This window comes from Magnolia sinica, chromosome 8 (genome assembly GCF_029962835.1).
Source record: "Magnolia sinica isolate HGM2019 chromosome 8, MsV1, whole genome shotgun sequence".
In the NCBI taxonomy this organism is placed as follows: Eukaryota; Viridiplantae; Streptophyta; class Magnoliopsida; order Magnoliales; family Magnoliaceae; genus Magnolia; species Magnolia sinica.
The window spans coordinates 55,533,790-55,540,010 of record NC_080580.1 but is presented as its reverse complement, the minus strand read 5'-3'; the positions used below and the strand labels follow the sequence as shown (position 1 = coordinate 55,540,010).

General features: G+C 40.3%; 1 non-coding gene across 1 annotated transcript; it reads left to right on the top strand.

Moving 5' to 3' along the window:
* The first annotated feature begins 5,096 nt into the window (after positions 1-5,096).
* LOC131254454 (small nucleolar RNA R71) lies at positions 5,097-5,204 on the top strand. The gene has a single exon (XR_009175567.1). It is a non-coding gene; the product is annotated as a small nucleolar RNA R71 (small nucleolar RNA).
* The last annotated feature ends 1,017 nt before the right edge of the window (positions 5,205-6,221 follow it).

The window sequence follows — 6,221 nt, the reverse complement described above, 5'->3', positions numbered from 1 at the left end:
AGGTTAAAGGGGTTTCCACTGGTAAGTTTGGTACCTTAGGTTCAAGCAGTAGCGTCCATACATGGTGACCATACATCGGGTCAATCGAGTTACTTGACAATCTCTACTAGCACGAGCGCACATCGAATTGATCGACATGAAGTGCATGAGCACTCTGTGTGGCCTAACCACTGTCAACAACCGAAGTACGACTTGGGCTCATCGAACACGTCCTGTGGGCAAAAACAACCTCAGCCACCAAATCAGAACCTGTTACCAATTGCCTGGACTATTTCATAATCCCAACCACACTCAGTACCAACAAGAGTTCATGTGAGATAATCAGGCAGTAAGTAATTCAAATCCTACAACCATTTAGGCATTTTATGAAATACAATATAAACATGAATTCACACATATGCATTTCATAAGTAATCAGACAATATAATATAAGGTACATAGAGGGATTTATGCACATAGTTAAGGTAGTTGAGAACCTTATCTCAACGCCCATATACAATACAATTCACCAATTACTTACTCATACAGACAATTTATCAAACACTTATACTACACCTATCGACATACATGACATATGTTGATTTTTAACATATACTTGGACAAATCCTTCCGACAAGGAGTTGTCACATTCACCATCATCATGCACATGCATCCCATAGCTACGGTAGGCACAAATCATGAGTTCATATTCATTCAGTCATTCCAACAAACACTTAAACTACACCCTTCAACATACATGACGTACATCGGTCATAACATGTATTTGGGCGGATCCTTTCGCCAAGGAGTTGTTACAAATGCAACTATCCCCTATCCATGACAGATAATCATGGCAAATACGAATCCCAATTCTACACGCATTCAATCATTTCAACAAATTCCTAGAATACACTATAGTCAATATAGTTCATATATATCTGAAACGTGAAACAAATGACGCATTTGGCATGTGAAATAACACTCACATCAGTAATAAACCGTTAACCGACATTGAAAGACTTGAAAACCACAACCTATACGTTTATAGTCTGCACCTTACGCCGGTAAATGCATAACGGATTTGTTTTAAACACTTAGCCTTTGTCAATCGCGTATTGGCAACTTATAGCATGAATTAGGTTAGCTATTTCACAACTTACACTATTTGAAACCCTAAAATAGGTTAGGGTTAGGTTTTCTTACCTAAAAATGGAATCGGAATCGCCTGTATCGCGATATAGGAAAGGTGGTTGAGTGCGTAGAATAGCGGGATCGAATCTAAGGAAGAATCTCCAACTCTCACTCTCACTTTCTCTCTTTTCCCTTCTCTTTTCTCTCCTCTCTCCCCTAGGGTTTCTCAAATTCGTATGGGGTAAGAGAGAGAGGGTTTAAGGTCCTTATATAGGCCCAGGATTGATGGAAATGGCCCTAGGGCCAAGGTATACTTAGGTTATATCCAAATACGGACTGTTCTGGTCCAATGGAGCACTTCTGGTGGCCCTTTTTTTATATGTGGTCGGACTTAAGCTCTCTAACCATAGATCTAGGTCAGGCTGAGTTTTCGTTCCGATCGAATTTACAGATCAGTCATGGCGGACCAGTTTCAGTTTAACGGTCACCGGCACTCGATCAGGGCCACGAGTACACCGACATGTGTGGGACATTTCTCCTGATCCAAGGGTGTATTTGGGTCAGATTCTGATGATCTGAATTCTTATATTTGGCCCGCGAACGACATGACTCAGATTACTTAAATTTGTAATTTACTTCTAAATATATTCACGTTTCTCACACACTTTGCTCCAAGCTCAAGTTGTGCATTTCTAGACATAATTAGACTTGATTTTTGAGGGGGTGGTCAAGTCTAGTAATGTGGTCATATCCGTATAGTTTCGGGGTAATCAGACTTTCGACGTGAGGTCCAGGTCCGATACGGAGTTTCAGTGTGCTCCCGAGAGCAACTGGGTTTAGGGATGGATTCTAGATTTCAGGGTAATGTAGTGTCAATGATACTACATGGTTTGGGTCTTGCAGATCATATTTAAGATGATTAGTGCTAATTTCATAAGTACTCTAGTTTAACACTTGTTAATATTGACCTAATTCCTAAAGGTTTTGGTCCTGGTTGATTTCTGCCTGAGGTGGTACTTGGGCCTTTGTAGTTTGTATAGAAAGTGATCCAACCTATTAACACTTAAGTAAATTATGCCCTAATTACAACAGAATAAGGTCCTAGGGCAGTTCTACGTCCAGGGACGTTCATTGCCAAATTGGGAAAAATCCCAGATGTTACATGGGCTAAATTTGTGGACTCCACTAATATGTTCACAATGGCTTTAGAGTGGTGGGCCTATTAGCCTTAAAGCCCACCTTGAGTGGATGCCTTGTGGGCCCATTAGCAATAAACCTATCGGGCCCATAGGTTACTTCCTCTTATTGAGAACGTAAGACTCCATGAGAAGTGCGTATTGGGCCTATGTTTGGGCTTCTTGGTAAGTGCATGAGACTCCTTGTGATGTATGTATGTCATGTCCCATTTGGGCCTTGTGAATGAGTTATGATTGAGTCATCGAATGAACCATTTGTGGTAATCAAATGGACCAGTCAACAAGCTAGAAGATTAGGATGTAGCGACCCACTAACTGGCCCATTCAAGTGTGGTAATGAATTGGGCCTTAGTCCACTTGAAATGATAGCTAGACATGTTGAGGTGTTGGATTGAAATCTAATTATGCATGTGGTGATGGCACGTGTGCAGTGATTGTGTAATGTGATACTTTTGGTGATGATAATGCGTGTATGGTTAGATGTGATGATTGTATTATAAGATAATGCTAATTTATGTTTATATGCTTGGATGGTGTTCAATTGGACGTAAGGACTAAGTGGACCACCGTATGTATTACTTCAAGTCATAAATAGTGCACCTAGAGCCATATAATGACGTGATACTTATACACCCACTTCCTATGGAACCGATGAGGTGAACCACTTAACTCTTAACTGTGAATGAGTATGTTGGTGATTCGAACTAGCTTTTGAATGGCTAGGGATCTTTACATGTGAAATTGAGACATGTTATGGTATGTGTGCATCACTTGCATGTGTTTGATATATAACTTGTTCTGGTGCCACTGTATGAGGTTTCGGTCATGCGATTGGTGTCGAGTGATGGATTGATCCTAGTTGTTCTATTGTGTAGTTGGTGCACACTTGTGACATGGAAGTGTGGACACTCACATAGCCCCATGATCATGAGGAAGAGTGCACATTATATCACTATTTTGCCATGTTGGTACCGTGATCATTTTGATTGGTCTGATGATATTTGTGCATATTGCCTCTGCATGCATGCATACATGTACATACATCATGGATGAGGAGTGCATGGTGTGCATAGTTTGATCATGAGGAGATCATATACATGTGGTAAAGGATGTTGATGCGGGATGCACATGATGGAGTATGTGGTAAAGGATGTTGGTGTGGGGTGCACATGATGGAGTTTGTGCAGATGTTATCTGGTCCGAGAGATCGTGGGCTTGGTCCCTAGGTTGAAGTCCCTAAGCAAATATATCGGGCACAGTCCTTAGATTGAAGTCCCTAAGTGAATATATTGGGCACGGTCCCTAGGTTGAAGTCTCTAAAGCTCACTTGATGCTACATTGTAATTTATGTTTATGTCGATGTTGATATTACAAGTATATCCTTTCGACAATGAGCGTGGGTTATAGATCGGATGTGGTTGGCAAAGGAGCCCGATTGGTATTAGGGTTGCCTCGTATGCATATGTGGCTTACATGCATAGCATTGCTTGAGTGTTACACTCGTACTGCATAGCGTGCTTGTGGATTATCATTACATTGTGCATAGCTCCTCATGAGATGGATTGAACACCACAACAACACCGTGGTTATACTGATGAGACCACCACAGCGGCATCCTGTTTGGTATTTGTGGGCACCGAAAATTTGGGTTTCTTATATTGGGTCCTAAATCCCTGGGTGAAATTTCCTAAACCTCGAGTGATACCCTCGAGCCTCATCGTTAAGACCAGGCGGATGCCATGGGTCACCTAGTGCCGAAGACTATAGTAGGCCTGACTCCCATCGATGTGGTTGGGTGAGAAGAGGTTCGGCTACGCCTAGCTAAAGAGTTGGAGCGAATGTGGTTGGGTTTGACCAGCCCCCGAAATGGGTTCGCTACCCGCGTGTGGGGTGGGTATTGGCGTGGCTATAGGCCCCCCACTGACAGGGCGGACAAGTTTCGGACTTGCTTTGGATATCATGCCCCGGTGATTCCCAGTGATGATAATTGTATTGTGATGTGGACTTTTAGAGGAGGATTTGCATACCTGCATACACTCGGCATACTTTTGCATATCATCTCTTACATTGCATCATGCCCTCTTGGCTTTATGTAGCATTACTTAGTCACTATGCTTCAGCTTGTGTACTCTGAAATTTGATTGTTACTGCATGCTTGTACACTACGCGCACACGAATGTACTCACTAGGCTTTTTGCATAAGCTTCCTATTTTCCATTTTTTTCAGGGCATGAGTAACTTGGAGGACATAGCTTTCTCGATGCATTGTATCTATTTTTTGATTTAGCAATGTTGACATTGTGTACCTTTTGGAAAAGCATTGTACTTGTAACCATCAGGATTTATAATGAAGATTATTGCGTAGTATTGTGATTACGGATCATCATGCTCAGGTATTATTATTATTATTAAAAAAATTCAGTCAAAAATCTTCCTTGTGGTGCCCTGAACTTGGGACTTGGTGAATGGAAGTCGAGTGTTGGATTAGGGGCATTATGGAAGCTGTCCGTCCCCAGATTTGGGGCGTGACATTTGGCCATTCTTGCATTTATATCCTCTTCCTCTTTTAAAACATAAATTCCTCCCATTTCCTTTGATTAAGTACGCTTAAAAGTGATAGTTCTTGAGGAGGTATCCCATGATTGCGCATTTTCAGCAAGTTTATCAAAATAATCTCACGCATTATCGGCTTCCTTGTTCATGAATTCCCTATTACACATCATCTCCACAAATTGGCGCATGGGTGAGGTCAATCCCTCATAGAAAAAGCTTGTTATACACCATGTTTTATAGCTATGTTGTGGACATGAATTTATGAGATCCTTAAATCGCTCCCAACATTGGAAGAAGGTCTCATCCTCTTTTTGCGCAAAAATCATGATTGTTTTCCTTAAGGTATTTGTTTTATGTTAGGGGGAGAACTTTTTAAGGAACTCCCTTGTCATCTTAGCCTATGTGTCAATGGACCTTGGTCTTAAGGAATGTAACCATAACTTAGCCTTTTCTTTCAAAGAGAAAGGAAACAATTTCAGTCTAACTGTGTCCTCAGACACGTTTAGAAAGTGTAATGTAGATATTATCTCATTGAACTCTTTTATATGCAAGTATGGACTTTCATATTCTAGTCCATGAAACTTAAGGAGGAGTTGAATTACCCCTGGTTTAATATCCACAGTTTCTGCATTCAACGAAAAATCATGCAAGAATGTGTACTCACCCCCTCCGGTTGTAAATAATCTCGTAGAGTATGAGGCGGGGGTCTATTATTCACCTTGTTTTCATCTTACTGAATAAGAGTTGCTATGTTAGGATCCTACAAAACAGAAAACAATGTTACTTTCTAAAAATAATTTCAAAAAAAATCATAACCTAAAAACATGCCAGAAAAATAAATCATAATCTTAACCTAATTCTAAAACCAATTAATTCCAGAAAAATGTAGTCGTAGACCCTGGCAACGGCACCAAAAACTTGTTCACAACCCCAAGCGTAGGGTCACGATGTAGTAATAACTCGGTAAGACTGAGGTTGAATCCACAGGGACTAAACTTGTACGTAGTCTGAAAATAACTAGAACTATAATTAGAAAAAGATTTAAATTGAAATTTGAATAATTGAGAGTAATTGTGAATAATGTTGTTTAAAACTTATGAATTTAAAGGTGGGAACTAGGGTGCCAAGGATCCACTTGTAGCTATCAAGATGCTACTTTACTTGATTCAAGAAACACAATTAGAATTGGAGTCTTATCCTATCCAATTGAAAATTTAAGTAATTTAAATCAAATCTGAACTTTTCATTGGCTTAATTCTCAATGGAGGAGAATTGTGATGATTGGAAGGGATTCCATTACCCTACCATGCCTAAGAGACGATGGTGAACAACAAGATTTACTAATCTCACAATCTCAAAACA